This window comes from Aotus nancymaae, unplaced genomic scaffold (genome assembly GCF_030222135.1).
Source record: "Aotus nancymaae isolate 86718 unplaced genomic scaffold, 86718_ANA_hifiasm-v0.15.2.pri h1tg000020l, whole genome shotgun sequence".
In the NCBI taxonomy this organism is placed as follows: Eukaryota; Metazoa; Chordata; class Mammalia; order Primates; family Aotidae; genus Aotus; species Aotus nancymaae.
The window spans coordinates 38,654,434-38,672,674 of NW_026988432.1; positions in this window are offsets into that span (position 1 = coordinate 38,654,434).

The window sequence follows — 18,241 nt, forward strand, 5'->3', positions numbered from 1 at the left end:
TTAAGACAGGTCTGGTAGGTATTTAAATTAGCCCAGCTTTCATCTCTATCACACATTCATTTCAAAACTTTTATGAATATTTAATAGAGGCTTTATAATTCATGGTGATATGATGAACAGCCTTTTGGCCGTTAAGTCAACTGACAGAAAAAAAAATCTCTCTCTTCAGGCAGAAATAATAACGATTCTATTTCTGTTCCTAGATTGGTGATTACACAGTCACCTGTTTTCACATTAAACTTTGATGATAAATTACTCAGCAACCATGATAATATCAGAAGTTTTACTGGCCAGAACAAATTGCCAGTAATTGCTTGCAAGATAAAGAGAAAGCACTGCCTCTCTTTCTCCAGTCCTTCCCCCAGGGGGTTGTAGCTGAGACCCCGAAATCCAACTGGCTGCAATTTCTTTCGTTTATTCTTCCCTTCATATTGTATTAGATTTTACTTTTGTTTCCTTTTAAGCCTTGATCTGTCGTCCTAGTAAGAATATATTCATATTCCATTAGCATGGCTGCAGATTTGGCATGCACACAGAACACAGGCTGCATAAAAAGTAAACTTCACGATGAATTGCAGTTCAAACAGGTTCATTTTCTCCCCGTCTTCCCACGGGACATACATGCACATTTTAAAAAACATTTGGGAAAATGTCTCCAGATAAAAGCATGTGCAAAAGATGCTGTTTTCAAAGCATCTAGGGGTTTTATCTCACTTAAATATATCAAAGGTTTGGGAAAAGTTTGATAATCCCTAAATATGTATTCGAGAATTATAAAATCTAACTTTGGCATCAGATCCAGGTAATTGAGGAATCCTGCCTTCAGTATTCATCTCAGCACCAAACTGGAATCATACATGGTAAGATATGAAAGAGTCTCACTCCACCCTCCATCCACTCCAGGTCTCCAAGGAGCTCAGAAGGCCCTCCTTATGGTATATTGGGGAGCTGGATCACCTGGCCGGGCTTTATGCTCTTGGTGATGGGGTCACAGACACTGCTGTCTCCCTGGGGATGTAATTCTGCTGCCTAATAGCTTCCACTCCAACAAACTTTTTTCCCTGATATGCAGACAGCCCCTCTCTGCTCATTTTATTCTCTGTAATGCCCCTTTTACTGCCCTGCAAATTCCTTTTTGGGGGTTTACAGCCCTGAGGCGTAGGCAGTGATAGCATATCTCCTCAGCAGCAGCTTCATGAAGCTCCACACACTACATTCTTTTAATCTCGCCTCATATGTTAAGGCCTCTATCTCCTCAATCATTTTTGTGACTCTTCTCTGTGCTTTGTCCAATTTGGACAAATATATTACTTGTATGAATGATGAATTTTACCCTATAAACTGCAGTACATCAATGACTACTTGATAGTAAATACTTGAACATTCACTGTATCCACCCTATGGAAACACACATGCACACTGGACCTTAGTGTATTTCACACCCAAGGTTATAAATCCTAATGGCATTCAAGTGTGCCTGGTTTTACCCAAGGAGAAATTCAGAGAAACTTGGATTGCACATACTCTCCCCCTACTCCTCACAAACTTTATTTTTCTCAGTGAGATTTTGAAAATCTGTCCTTTATTGAGAGAAAGTTAGCAAACCACATAACAGAAGTATATTTTGTTATTACCCAATGCAAATTTGCTTCCATAAAAAGGTATTAAACATAAGCATGCCCAGGCTGAGTAGTATTCAGAGTCCTTTCCAAGAAATAAAGCAGGGGGCTTTGTGAATATTCCCCTATCTCTGAGCAGAGGTCTCACTGCTAAACTTCTCCGAGAAGGGTAGGAAGAGTCAAACATTATCTAAATTTCAGATAGGCTCATTTTGGAAATCATACCCTCTAGCTCTGCTGAGAAGGAAGGGTGAAATTCACTATCAACATTTCCACACATTTGATTCCTTCTTCCTTCAAAGAAAACCTCAGATGAGCCACCAAAGTGGCATCATGCAAACAGGAACCCATGAATATCGACTGTCTCTGTTGTATAGCTTTTTGAAGTGTGAACAGTGTGTCATTGTGATGCTGGCAGAAGCCCAGCTCCCTCCTCCTTTATTGTGGGCTGCAGGGCCTAATAGGCATAAAATAACTGCCAACTGGGCCCACATGCATTATAGTGCTTTTAGATACTGACTAATTTAAATTTTATTCCAGTGAGGTAGGGTAGACTTAGAAAAGCAAATGTTTATGAGATGGTGGTTGTGAAAAGCTGGCCACTCTGGGTTCCTGAAGCACATACTTGTGCATACAGTATGCACACATGCGCATGCACACACATACAGCCTCAGAACAAATGGGTGAGAAGGACTTTGTTATGTCTTCACCTTCCATACATTTGATAATGCACCTTTGATACTTTGCATTTGATAATTCAGCCATTTTATCAACTTGTAAATCCTTTTTATCTGTGAATCCTGGATCAAAAATATCCCCACTATATATAACTGAAATGAAAGCCCTCATGATGGCTTTCTTCTTTCCATTTCATTTTATAGTTATAATGCATGGAACAGAAGTTAGTGCTGACATTACTTATCATAAGCCTTCTCTAGGAGTCTTCTGGCCTAAAAGGAAAGTCTTTAGCTGTTGCTCAGCATTGTGATAACTGGTGGCTTTGATTTCTGAGTGAATGCAATTACTAGACTCTCAATTTTGATTTTGTGCTAGCCTTCCTGGGAGGGTATTTGTCAAGTCATGTTTATATTATATATACCTGTGTATGTAAAGGTAATTGGTCTATGCACATGCTGCTCTGGCTAGAGCCATGCCACTAGACCAGATGAACTTGAAGTTCAGAGATTTGGAAAGACACAGATGAATAGGAAATACATATGCTGGACACTTCAAAAATGTATCTGAATCGGTGTGTTTCCTTTGGGCAATCCAGAAGCTGATCAGCTGTATAAATTACAGATTACTAGAAAGGTTGTGATGTACTGCAGTCATTATAAATCGCAGCTGCTCTTGATAACTTGTTTTTAACATCCCACCATCCTGAAGTCTTGTTCCATGCTTCAGAGACTGAGACCCTGGACATGAGCTAAAAAAAAAAGAAACAAAGCTTAGAGGTTTTGACTTAGAAGAAGAACAGAAAGGATACTTCATAATAATCAACAATCTGGGCATTTATGGCAAGCTGGGAACCTGCATGAGCTCATTTGATCCTTATGAGAAACCTGTGAAATAGGAACTACACTCCTTACACTGAGGAGTGATACTGAAGAAAGAGGAAGAGACCAAGGCCCAGGGTAAATCACCAAAGGTACCCCTGCAATCAGTGGGCCAAAATCCAGGCTCTGAGTCCAGGTTTTGTTGCATAGCTCAGAAATTGTGTTCTTATTGTCTATCATGAGGGATGTAGCCTCAGAATTTGCACTGGATTCTAAATTCAGACTCTCTGGGTCACCAACATTAACAGCTGGAGGGAAGAACTGAGTCATTATTTAGATGTATAGTTGCCTTATATAGAGGCAGAATAGACTGTGCCTTTTTGGAAAGCTTTAAAGGTCTCTACTATGCCCCCACTGCCTGTTTGCTGATGCCTGACTTCCTTTATAGGGAACAACATCTTCCATTTTACAAACATGAAAAAGGTTTAAAACAAAATCCCCCAGGCAGTTGTACTACATAGTCTGAAATACATATCTAAGTTAGACAAGCTCCCTTTCTGGGAATAAGTTTCATGAGAGAATAGGAAAATGGACTGGCTGAAGGTCACCCTTGAAAGAAAAGGCTGGAAGCATAAGAAGAAGAAAAAAGAAACACAGATTAACAATTTGCCTCAGTCAGATGTGTTCTGATTATTTGATCAAGTAAATATGGATATCTAAGAGCTGTGTGATGTAAGAAGTTCAGGTTCTTTTTCCCCAGGTTTTCATCTAGAACATGAGGTCAAGCATTATGTGTACCAAGGATATGCAGTGACTTCACTAGAGATGCTCATATTGACTTGAGTAATGTGTTGCATGAAATAAAAATTCATATTTCTCTGAGAAATTAAAAGTTAAAATTTCAGAAAAAATAGTAAAGTTGTTGCTTTCCCCTCTCCCAAGTGTATAGCAGTGACTAGCTGAGTATATAGAAAACATATGCAAGTATTAATGAAATATACTAGCATGTTCTTCAGAGTTATGAAAATAACCATATTCTCAACAACACTGTATAAAATTGTACGGATAAACCTCCCTACAAAGAGAGTAACCACATTTAGCAGAATGAGAAGAAATCTGAGCAGATACAGCAAAAGCAAAAGGGTTTACATAAGCTGGAGGGTCTAGGTCAGATACAATAAATAATTTATTGTTGATATATAGAAAAACAACTAATTTTTGTAAGAATAATTTTGTATACTATAACTTTATTGAGTCCATTCTAATTTTTTGGTGGAATCTTTAGGAATTTAATATATAAAATGTCATCTGCAAACAGACATTTTAACTTCTTCCTTTTTAATCTGGGTGCCCTTTTTCTTTTTCTTACCTAATCGCTTAGTCTAAAGCTTTCAGTACTATGTTAAACAGAAATGAGAAGAGTAGTAAACACCCTTTTCTTTCTGATCTTAGAGGAAAAGCTTTCAGCTTTTCATCAAGTATAATGCTAACTGTGGGCTCATCATATATGGCTTTTGTACAGTAACAATGAACTACTGGAAAAGCAATTTTTTTATAATAGCATCAACAATAATAAGAATAGATTTAGCCAAGGAGTGAAGGATCTGTACAGCCCAAGACACTGATGAAATAAAATTGTAGAAGATTCAAGGAATCTTTCATGGAAAGATATGCCATGTTTATGGATGTAAATAACTAATATTTTCAAAATGCCCACATTACCCAAAGTGATCTACAGATTTGCTGCAATCACTATCGAAATTCCAATGGCATTTTTCACCAAAAAAGAAAAATCTAAAATTTGCATAGAACACAAAAGACCCTTAACATCCAAAGCAATTTGAGAAGAGTAAAGCTGGAGGTATCACACTCCATTATTTCAAACTATAATATGAAGCTATAGTAATCAAAGCAGTATGCTACTGGCATAAAAATGAAAACATAGACCAATGGAACAGAATAGAAAGCCTAGCATCAACCCATGCATATATGGTCAATTAATCTTTAACAAGGGTGCCAAGAATATACAAGGGAAAAAGGAAAGTATCTTTAATAAATGATGATGGAAAATACAGGGTATTGTTTATACCTGTTGTGAGAAGCTAAAAATACAAAACTATATTGCTTTTTAAAATTAACATTCCTATTGTGAACATTTCCTTGAGTTAGTAAAATATTTTTCTTGTTGACTTTTTTTTTTTAAAAAGAACTTACTAATAAGGATAAAATATTGACCTAGGGAGGCGAGTAATCTGTTTCCCAGAGATATTCTGGAGCATATACATGTCTGTTCACTTTCCTAATTACATCAGCAGAATAATTCTTTTTCTTAGAGACATACAGGAAAAAAAAATGCCTTTGATACATTAACAATTTTGGTTTAACGGCTTAACATATAATTAGTGTTCTCTTTCTCATTTTGTACTATTCATTTTACAGCAATATTTACTGGTATTTTTAGATTACCTCTCAGTGCCATGTATTTTCTGTACATTAGTGGTCATAATATGGAAACTAACTATCGCCAGCCACATGGCTAATAAGTGACATTGCACAATATTTAGCAAATTACAAAGTTCATCTTCTACAACATTAAATTGCTTAAGAATACTAAGGCATACATTTCCAACTTGTGTTTTTTTGAACAGAATATAAAGTACTAGAGGGTGGGTGCTACATCTTTCTCATCTGAGCTCCTTTCCTATTTCATCAATCAACCACTTTGATTCTTCTTCCTTCTTATACTGTATACTAAGGTATACTAATGGCTTCTTATACTGTATACTAAGGTATACTAATGCCTTCTTATACTGTATACTAAGGTATACTAAGTTCAGCACCTTCTTCTTACCCTTATAGTCTCTACCTTCAGACAGGCCACATTGCTACTATCTTTCATTTGATACACTAAGTGAACTAATTTAGTCTTTCTTCCTTTGATGTTGCTGTCCTTCAATATATTTCTCATTGATGCCAGAGAGCATTCTAAAATGCAAATCAGATTAGGTCACACTCTTCCCTAACACTCTCCAGTGGTTTAAATTATGGTCAGATGGCATTCTGGGTACAACACACCTTTCTGGTCCTCATCTGTGCCATCTCTTCTGCCCAGTATGGCGCATAGCACACCATCTTCCCCAGGCCAGCTCCCATTCATGCTATGTAGGACCTAGCTTAGATGATCCCCTTGAGAGAGTCCTTCCTTTGTTTCCAAGGCTTCCTCCTATGAGAATGTGATTTTCTTTTCTTTTAGAGCACTTAAAACATTGTGCTATAAGTCAACTATTTACTCATATTTTGCCTGTCAACTACGAGCTTTTCGAAAACAGTGACTTAGGGTTACTCATAAATACATCTTAACCAGCTGATTAAGTTCTCAATAAATACATGCTGAGTAATGAATCCATGATAAGGCTCTGGGCTCCATATTGGAGCTTAATAAATACTTACTAGCTAAATTCATCTATTAAACTTAGTAGGACCTAGTCTACATTAGTCAGACTTAGACAAAAGCATTTCTTGCTTTCAAGGTACTAAACTTCATGTCAAACATCAAAGCTGGAGCACTAATTCAATAACCAGAGAAGAGAATGAGGACTTTCTGAACAAGAGACAGGGATGTTCAGTGTCCACCGGTTAATTCTCCTCTGTTGTTTTTCTCAAGGGTGTACACATAAAGCTGCTTTTCTTGTAACAATACAGATTTTTGGCTAGGCACCATTAAATGCTTTAAGTCCCTGTGACAACTGATTAATTTTAGTTTAAGGTTATGAATACAAAACAATGAGTGTTGGTATGTAACATTCATTTTAATGATGTCACAGCAAAAGTAAAGGATGAGAAAGATGATTTAATTTGCTTTCTCTGAAAGGTCAGTTCTCCTGAGATAAAAATTGTCCCTTAGGGTACCAATGCCTTTCTCGGCACACGTTCCCTTCTGCTGCCTTTCTCTGATTCTGTGTTCCTTAGGGATGAGAGCATTTATATTTAAAGACAATCTGACTATGTCGTTTGGCATGAAAGTGGGTTGACAGAGGAGAGCAGAGGACACCCGGTGCTTTTAAAATGAAAAAATATATGTTTATGCCCTTGATTTCTTCATCATTTTAGCACACTTTAAGTTACTTTAGAGTATATATTTAAGAAAATAGAAATGGATATGGCCATTTAAATACTAGATATGCTAGTCTTTGTATATACAAAGACTTCACATGGAGGTGGAAATTTCTGTAAGAAAAATTGTACATCATTTTGACAAAGCTTGTCCCACGCATTTACAAGTGAGTTTTTGTCTTTGGTCAGGATTGAATCTTTCATAACAGCAGGGCCCAGCACAGGGGTCTTGACAAACTTTGAGCTCCACATGAATTTGTGGAATCAATGGATTAATATCTGACTCTAGACATATTGGCAAACAAATCAGTGTGCACAGTCCCTGTGACCCACCCAGTGGGACTCAGTAAGCTTTGCAAACAAGAAAACATGTATTCAGAACATACTCATTTATAGGGTGAGCAGAAATTTCTTTTAAAAACAAATATTCAGCACTAGGCTTCACAGCATTACATAAAAGGGGAATTTATGAGATAGAATCGAGGTATCAAAAAATACTTGAATGTAAATTATATAAATATAGAAATAACATACAGAATCCCCAATATTAAAAATAGCACAATCTGTGCATTAATAGTAAAAATGAATCCTTAAAAGATAAATGGAAGTCTGAGAAAGGAAGTGAAATACATCAAATTTCTGAGAATTTCTCAGGAGGAGGGATTTTTAGTTAATGTGGGTTATGGATATTTCAGTAAACCAGAATTATTCCAGGAGATGGACTTAGAATATGAATATATATATATATATATGTGTGTGTGTGTGTGTGTGTGTATCATATTTCATCCTATATAAAGGATATCCAGAGAGAAAGCTAGATTTGAAGAATTTGACCAAGAGCTAAGTGAGAATGCTGAGAGGTAAGTCTAGGGAGACACTCGTTTTCATATATCCATTGTGTGGAGATGCCCACATTCAGTCCTTCTGCCCTTCCTTGGGCCTCATGGTATCATTTTATATTCAGATTGCACTAGAAGTGGGAAGGGAACAGCTTTACGGTTCTCTAAACATGAGAGTCCTCTTGTGAGAGGAAAAGACACATGTCTACCCTCAAGTGCCTCAGATTAAGTCAGGTTAAGTGGGGAGGGCCTTAGAGGTGACGTGATGTGGTAGAAAGGGCATGGAGTTAGCAGCTCGGGGATTGGTTTCTAACTTTGGTTAACTAGCTGTGTGTAGAGGAATAAGCTACTTAGCCTTTTGGAGTCTGACTTTATTTTTGTATTTTAAAAGTAGAGAATAAGTTGACACTGAGTACTTATAACGTGAAAAATTCTCCTCCTAGCCAGGAGATGCTGCCCAAATAAAAACTATCCCATCCTCTTTGAAAAATTGCTTAAAAGGTTTGGTCAGTGTGTTCATCTGTTTTCACACTGCTGATAAAGATATACCTGAGACTGGACAACTTACAAAAGAAAGAGGTTTAATGCACTTACAGTTCCACATGGCTGGGGAGGCCTCACAATCATGGCAGAAGGCAAGGAGGAATGAGTCATATCTTACGTGGATAGCAGCAGGTAAAAGCAAGCTTGTGCAGGGAAAGTCCTTTTTACTTTAATATATACTTCAAGGGTCGGTATAGCAACATGTATGTGCAGAACGTGCAGGTATGTTATATAGGTATACACTTGCTATGGTGGTTTGCTGCACCCATCAACCTGTCATCTATTTTAGGTATTTCTCCTAATGCTATCCCTCCCCTAATCCCCCACCCCCAACAGACCCTGGTGTGTGATGTTCTACTCCCTGTGTCCATGTGTTCTCATTGTTCAACTCCCACTTATGAGTGAGAACATGTGTGGTGTTTGCTTTTCTGTTCTGGTTTTAGTTTGCTGAGAATGATGGTTTCCAGCTTCATCCATGTCCATGCAAAAGACATGAACTCATTCTTTATGGCTGCATAGTATTCCATGGTATATACCTGCCATATTTTCTTTATCCAGTCTATCATTAATGGGCATTTGGGTTGGTTCCAAATCTTTGCTATTGTGGAGTGCTCCAGTAAACATACATGTGCATGTGTCTTTAATGAGATTGCTGGGTCAAATGGTATTTCTGATTCTAGATCCTTGAGTAATTGCCACACCGTTTTCCACAATAGTTGAACTAATTTATACACCCACTAACAGTGTAAAAGTGTTCCTATTCCTCCACATCCTCTCCAGCATCTGTTGTTTCATTCTAACTGGCGTGAGATGGTATCTCATTGTGGTTTTGATTTACGTTTCTCTATAGACCAGTGATGAGCTTTTTAAAAATACGAAAATGTCATCTCTTGAGAAATGTCTGTTCATATCCTTTGCCCACTTTTTGATGGGGTTGTTTGTCTTTTTCTTGTAAATTAGAGTTCTTTGTAGATTCTCAATATTAGCCCTATGCCAGATGGACAGATTACAAACATTTTCTCCCGTTCTGTAGATTGCCTGTTCATTCTGGTGATAGTTTCTTTTGCTGTGCAGAAGATCTTTAGTTTAATTAGATCCCATTTGTCTGTTTTGGCTTTTGTTGCCATTGCTTTTGGTGTTTTAGTCATGAAGTCTTCACCCATGCCTATGTCCTTAATGGTATTGCCTAGGTTTTCTTCTAGGGGTTTTTATGGTTTTAGGTCTTACGTTTAAATCTTTAATCCATCTTGAGTTAATTTTTGTATAAGGTATAAGGAAAGGGTCCCTTTTTTAAAACCGTCAGATCTCATGAGACTTACTCATTATCATGAGAACAGCACAGGAAAGACTTGCCTCCGTGATTAAATTACCTCTTACCAGATCCCTCCCACAACATGTGGGAATTCAAAATGAGATTTGGGTGAGACACAGCCAAACCATATCATTCAGGAAAGACTTATTGGTAGAGGTGAGATTTAAGCTACACCTAGAACACTATGGTAGCAAGTTCAAGCTGGTGAATATATGAAAGTAATATTTCTATCACTGTATCAAAAACTATTTTCAGAAAATCCTAGCTCTTGGGAATAAACTTTAAAAGTAGAAAAGCAAAGCTGGTAACTCCTACCCTGGTAGTTGAACCCAGATATTGGCAAATAGTAGATCCTCTAATAACATTTGTTGGGAAGATAAACTTACATAGTTTTAACAATTTAAACTATAATTTATTATAGTAAAATATACTTTTTGATGCCACAGTTCCATCAAACTTGTAGAAGTAAGGTATGATATTTATACTGACACATCTGTCCTTATTGGCTCATACCCACAGGGACCATAGTCACATGATTTGTGAGTAGGTTGTGCAGTGAAGAACAGTCCATGATATCCACACAGAGTAAAATAACTGATACCCCTGTCACATTGACCCCCACTGAGGAGTGACTGCCTCTTTGATAAAAAATGAACACTGAAGATTCACAAGTTCCAGCTGCAGTGTCTTCAAATATTCCTGATAAGTGTCCAGTCAATAAACAACAAAATATAAGGGAAATCACCACAGATGAAAACAGAAAGGAAATATAGCTACAATATTGATCGTACTAAACACAATTAACAGTTTTCTAAAAATTGTTTGCAAAGTGTATGTGTTTACTACCATATTGTATCCTGTGTTATGACTAAGCTGCTGCTTCTATATTTCTTAAGTTTATTTGACCTTCTTTCGCCAAGCTATCACAGTCACAGAAAAAGTACAAATCTGTTCAAAATGGCATCTAATGGAATATAATCTTTTTATAAGCTATTACCAATGATCAAAGTCTCAAAAGATGAATTTAAGCTAGTTCTTTCTCATTTGACACAATAATGTCTGTAGAGAAGAAAAGAAAAATAGCTCAAGTGAACAGAACACTCTTTAAAAATCTCTAGAGTTTCCAGTTCTCAGCCCACAGAGAAAGAGAATATACTCTTTGTTTTTTTATAAGCCACTTCATAGTTCTGTGTGGAAATGAAGAGATTTTACAAATTAGCAGTGTAATTTGAGAGCTGAGGAATAAAAGATCTGAAAACTAGGGAGGAAATAATGATTTCAAATACAAGGAAAGGAACAGGTAAGAAAATGTAACAAATAATAAAAGAAAAACACAAAATAAACGAAATGCCTGGGGACTAAAGTTATTTGCTAAAATACATGACCAAGAAGTTCTGAATATGTTAGTGCTTCAAATAACACTAATCAAACACACTTCATGTTTTTTGGAAGCTAGGTGGGGAATGCTAGTCTCTGGAGTTGCTGCTTTGTAGAGAAAAATACAATCTACCATCATTCTTCCTCAAAGCTACAATTCAGCTTAAAGAACAATATGTCTAAGTCTTTTCCATGCAAATTACTGGCAAATATCAGAGACGTGAAGTTTGGGTAGCACAGAGAAACTATCAGATAGCATTTAGCCATCTCCTTTCTAACTGAAGAACAGAAGACACTGAAGGTGGAGCAGCATCATGGGGATGGTAGAAAACTCTGGCCTAAAGAACAATTTCCAATAAAGTCTCAATTAAGTGTATATACTGAAAGGTAGAAACAAGAAACAAAAAATACATTTTATAAAGTTTACATTTTGTGAAGCACCTCATTCATTGAGAATAATTTATGTAATGCCAAAATGTGCATCATCAGTCTCCAATTTGACATCATAGTAAAAGTGTCATCAGTTCTTAGCAACTGATAGTAATAATAATCGGGCAAATCAAGGAAAATGAAATACTCCAAGTTTATTGAAAGCTTTTCTTTTGGCTGGAAATTTAAAATGGAATTTTAAAACTCGGAGAATTAGGTGTCTTTGTGTAGATGTGAGCCACCCCCTCAAAGTCACTCCTTGCCTGTTTGCCACATGCTTGAATTTCTACGCATTACAGTTACTTCTTTTGACCCTATGTCAGAGATGCAAGCACAGAAAATACTTCCATGGGAAGATAAAAGCAGTTGTCTTCCAAAACACCCTAAAAAGATTTGTAGATTTGTTTTGCACATTTGTTGCATGTAGAAGAAACCAAACATGGTAACCTATAAGAAACTGATTTTAACAGAACTTGGGTTAAATATAGGTTTAAAAAAATTCTAAAATACAGGCTAACATTCTTTAAAATTTCTTTTAAAAATTTCTTCTAGCATTATTCCCAAAATTAGACATCTTATTAAACAACTCTAGAAATCTATGTGAATACCTCAGCAGAATTGTATAATGCGCAGTCTCTACAGCTGTACATGACAGCCTCATTCAGAGCTCCCCAGGCATGACAAATGGTCACCTACACAACTTGGTAGTTTTAAAGGAGAAAACTTTAACCATGAAGATGGTTATATAAGAACGTTTAGTAAATGACCAGTGAATATGGACCATATCAACAAGCTCTTTACAAAGTTTCAGGATTTTAATCTCATTGTTAATAGCTACTGAAGTTTCAAAATCAGCCTTTCAAGAACAGAGTTGGCACGATGTCTATGAAGACAGCGTACTTATTATCACACCCCTGCCCAACAATGTTCTTGATTAATTTCTTCCCTTGAACACTTGATTAGCAAAGCAATGGATAAAATGCTTTTATCACAGATGCCTTATTTGTATATAATACTGTCATGCTTCAAATCAATTTCAACATCTATTTCATTTGATCCTCTCCATAAAGGTGAGTGTTGCTTACAGGACAGTTGATGGGACTGAGAATCCAGAGGATTAAGAGACTTGGCTCTGTTCCATAGTGAATAATCTTAAAGCTTCAGTGATGCCCCACATTGTCTCTGTCCTAATCTGATTTTCCTCTCATCAACATTCTTAGTCCTGCCTCCAATCATCTAGGTAGAAATAAGTGTATGTTCATTTGTTGTTTTGTTAATTTGTTCTTTCTTTTGTTTTTGGTAAAATATTAAATGCTAAACAAATTTACCAGTAAGGAAGGAGGACAATTTTTCTCCTATATTTTGCTCTTATTTTAGGTTTCCTGAAACTCAAACAGTATCTTCATGGTGGAATTTAGATATCAACCTCACTCTCATCAGTTCAAACCCAAGAACCCAGGTTTATGCTGCAGAGCCATGCATGGGCAGTTCTTTTTCCTCACTGCACCTCTGGTGACCATGGCTTTCTGTCCCATGAACAGACTGTCTGCAGCCTTCCAATAGGTATCACCCTCCAGCCAGTTAATCGGCACCCTGTTCCCTTGCTACAGCCTGGCTAGACTAAGTAGACAGTGTCACTATTAAGCCAGTGAGAATCGGATGCCCTGTCACACATGTAGTTTCGGAAGAGTGGTTATAAGAGGGACAGCAGCCTCCCTGCCTGGTGACACTGATGGCTAGCCCTGTGGACAAGCAGCCTGGAATCTCATTAGCCTCTTTCTGGTTGCAATTTTGCATGTTAAGTATCTGTCTTATTTGATTGCAGTCCTCATCCTGGGGTCTTTGGGAAGTAGCCTCTAATGTAAGGGCCTTGTTACCACCCTAGTTTTTTTTTTTTTTTTTTTGAGACGGAGTTTCGCTCTCGTTACCCAGGCTGGAGTGCAATGGCGCGATCTCGGCTCACCGCAACCTCCGCCTCCTGGGTTCAGGCAATTCTCCTGCCTCAGCCTCCTGAGTAGCTGGGATTACAGGCACGCGCCACCATGCCCAGCTAATTTTTTTTTTTTGTATTAGTAGAGACGGGGTTTCACCATGTTGACCAGGATGGTCTCGATCTCCTGACCTCGTGATCCACCCGCCTCGGCCTCCCAAAGTGCTGGGATTACAGGCTTGAGCCACCGCGCCCGGCACCACCCTAGTTTTTAATGTGACTGCAGAGGAGGACTTTCAAACCCCTTTTGCCTCTCTGACCAGCTCTATGTCACCAGTCAGTATTTCTTCACTTACATCTAAGTTTTGTTGTTCAGTAAAATTCTTTGTTTCCATTCTTAACAGATCACTGAGGATATCATACTTATCCTGGCTGAGACTAGGTGCTGGTTTACTTTATGATTCTCAACCACCAGTCTACTTTCTGTGCCAGGGGTCTCATTTACAGTAAGCTTCCTGGACACCTCTAACCTTGCTTCCCAATGACTGGATTCTCATAGGGTCAGGTTATCGAATGGTCAGTTTACTAGTTAATCAAAGGGTTTCAGGCATATCAATGGTCTATATTTGGGTCAGCTTATATAATTACATGCTGCCTCTGAACCTACTGGTAGCTGGTTGATAATCCTTAAGAGAATCTGACAAATGTGTACATCTTCTCAACCTCTACACTCTGTCACCAGCATGAACATTAAAGCAACGGTGTAGAATAGAGCCATCCCCACTGTTCTCTATTCATGCTATTTTTGTAGGTCTTCATAGTCTCTACAATGCTTTTGTAGAGTATTCAAGTACACTCTTGATTGTTTGAGCTGATTCTATTCCTCTTTTCCTCAAAATGAGTTCCATTTGATTAATAGATGAAGCGCTTCCTGTGTTTTGGTCATTAGCTGGAGTTTTAACTGGATGAGGCCCGGTTTCTACCCCAAAGACACTGGTCTATGAAGAAAAGGCTCTGCTTTTCCTTGGCACTCTGAACAGCCTTTTTTAGATGAAAATCACCGACATCAGCAGTTCATAAAAAACAATTAGTACTATCACTTAAGGCTGCTTTATGTTCCAGGGATGTGAAGGGGGACTTGCAGGCAAGGAAAACATGGAATGAGAGAAAGGGGAGGGCCCTTGGTCTGGAAGAGTTTAGAAGGCAATTGAGGTGATGTGACAGCACCATAATTTCACTTCTGGCAGGGGAGTGACCAGGGCTAAACCAGAAATGGTTTAGAATGTCAGAATCTGTTTGGCAGGTGATGAATAATCAATGTGTCAAGTACAGTAGCTCACCTATAATTAATTAAAATATATACATTTTTGGTTGATTCATTCATGAATAGTTCAAAAACAAAATTGCTAAGAAAGAATCTATTCTACAAATAGACCTTATGGCCTCTTTTTAAGCTTCCAATCAAATACATTTCTTTTTAAGACAAAACAGTCTAATAATAGTGGCATTTTAAAAAATCATCTACTGTGCCTGGCACCATACTAGGCTTTCTCTCTCGTTATTTGAGTCATAGTAGTCTTATGAAGCAGCCATTTTCATAGCCTTTTTACCAAGACAGGTTCTGAGTCTCAGAGAAGTTAGGCAGCTTGTGCCTTGTGGAACACACGGTAAAAGATGCAGCTGGGATTCAAATCCCAGCATCCATGGTTACATGCCAGGTTCTCCCTGCTCTGCACTGTGAACCCACCTAGGTTTTTCTCTCCACTTGGCCTTTGTTCCATTACAGAGAATAGATTCTGGGCCCAGGGGAGGTTTGAAAAAAAAAAAAAAAAAAAAAAAAACCTTCCCAAAATGTCATTTAAAGGGACTTCTAGGATCCTGTGGCTCTGCTCCTTCTCTGCACACCCACCCATACAGGGGGCTCATACAGTGTTACTGTTGGGTTAATATATGCCACTTTCGCATTGTACAGGACAGGGCCCACAATAGTAGGACTGTGCTTATTCATCTCTCTGTGCTCAGCTTCTGGCATCATATGTGCTTTGCAGTGGCCCAGTGATGATGAATTTTATTGAATCAAACCAGGCATGAGCTGGAAGCAAGTATAATACAATGGTTAGTTCATGGACTTGGAATTGGGTCCATGCCTCAGATTGTGTGATCCTTATTCTTTTTCAGCCTCAATTTCCTCTTCTGTCACTCCCAACCTCATATTGTTGTGAATACCAACTTAAGTAAGAAGATGAAGCACCCAGCATAATGTCCAGCAGATACTGGACACAAAACCAAATCTGGATTAGTTTTTCTCTCCCCTTCTCTTTTGATGCTAATTTTGAAGGTGACATTGGGAGATGAACATCCCTTGAAACCCAGATATTCCAGAAATCCAGAGCTTCCTTGAGTGTCAACTATTCTTGGATGTATGCAAAGTGGCCTGAAGCCATTAATGATTCACTCATTGGTCTTAACAAGAAAATATGCCCCCAAAGGTCCTTTTGTAACACAAGCAAAAGGAAGCAAAGGGTTGAATCATTTATTCTGTGAATTTGATTGATGTTGACAGGCAATCTGGACAGCTGAGTTTCAAATGCACATTTTTTTTTCTTGTTTCATGGCAGGATTGATTTTGGCCTGAATCTTCTAAATAATTGCCTTCCTTCCCCTAAGACGTGTCTTTCAATTTGTGGGTGTAGATAGCTACAGAAAACAAGTATTATTTTAACCTCTTTAAAACATAGAAACTCTAAAACACAGAGAGGTTAATTGATTTGACAAATGTCACACAGCTTCTCAGTCATAAAACCGAGAGACAGCCTCCAGGTCTCCAAGCTACCCATCTTCTCAACATGTTAAAGAAAACTGTTTTAGCTGATTAAACACATTCACACTTTAAATAGAAATGGTAATCTTTACAATCACATATTTCTTCCCTTTTGGGTATAGAAATTTTTAGTTTGAAGCTGGTATAATAATGAGGTAGTCATATGTGAAAATTTTTTAGTATGTCCATTGCCTGAATGTCACATTTATTCCTGTATTAAACTTACACATTGTACTTAGGTAAAGCATAAAATAAATGATTTGAAAATAAAAGACATTAAAGCCCTTGTTTTCCTTTATCAAGTGATAAATAATACAATCGGGAGTAGAAAATTCAATCGTTTGTGACGGTCCACCTGTGAGCAAGGCTCTGTGTGGTGGAAAAACAAAGGCTTCCTTTGGTGTGCCCATCCCATAAGAATGACTGAGATGCTGCCCTGGGAAGAGATCAATACCTAAGATGTGAAGGTTTAGGGTCCTGTCCTCCATCTTCAACTAACTGAGCAGATCTGCACCAATTGACAGCCAGGTCACCACTGACTCTAAGAGATGAAAATTAATGTGACCCGCTGGATGAACATTCATAAGTGTTATTTTAGTACATGGTGAGATAATCTAGAAGAAACAACTTTGAAAACAGTGCATGACTACATGAATTACCATGAAGAAGGAAGATAAGAAAATGTATAAAATGCACCAGGCTGTCCATAAGAACTGCCTCAGTGGAGTCAATGTTTATGTACCCTGTGAGTCTAGAGAAGGAAAAAATCCATGTCTGTATTAGTAATTGGAAAATACTCCTTGCTGGGGCTGAGTCTTGGGGTATCACTTTCATTTTAACCTTGTGAAAACAAATATTACATTAGATTCTCACTATAACCCCATTATTTCATGAGGCTATTAGGGAAAGGATTGTAAGTCACATTTTACCTTTAGGTAATTTGAAGTCACAGATTTTGCTCAAGATGATGGAGCAAACTTCTCCATGAGGATAGGATCTGTAACTATGGGCAGTAGGAATGGAATTGATTTCCAGAGACACAAATGTATGATCTGAGAGGGAAGAAAGTGGTGTCATAATAAGCCATTGTCTCCATGTGGTGGAGGAGGATGCTGAACTAAAGGAAGTCTTCATGAGCTACAGATTTTATTTGCGGTTGTATGTCTCCCACTCGCTCACAAGTAATTGAAAGTTCTTACATGCTATATTCTGTGCTACCTAAAGTATTGATTGCACTTCATTGAAGGCTGTTTCATAATGCTGGAGCTCTGTGAAAAGTGGAGCTCTGTGAAAAGTGGAAGGACTAAACACAAGATAGGACCCAAGAGACCTCAAATCTACTCTTAGTTTGGGGACTAATTTGCTCTGTGACTTTGAGCAAGTCACTGAATTTTCTTCAGCTCTCTTGTAGTTAAAATTGGAATAATACTCCTTTTCCTACTTACCTCTTAGATGAAGAGATTATCCTGAGGATGTACTATGATAATATATGTTAATACAAAGGTTAAAATGCCACACAAATGCAAGATATTTCCTTAAGACTGTTCCTCAGATGGCTATTATAAGAAAAGATAGTGTATATGATTATCAGTTAATCAAAATGTCCTGAATACCAAATAGGTATTGTAGAGAGACAGAAGAAATCTGGCTACATCATAGCAATTTAAAGGGGTGCATCACACTAAGCAGATGTGATGGCTATGCACAGGTAAGCTCATGCACAATGGAAGCATTGATTCTTGGAGACTGAACAGGTAATCCA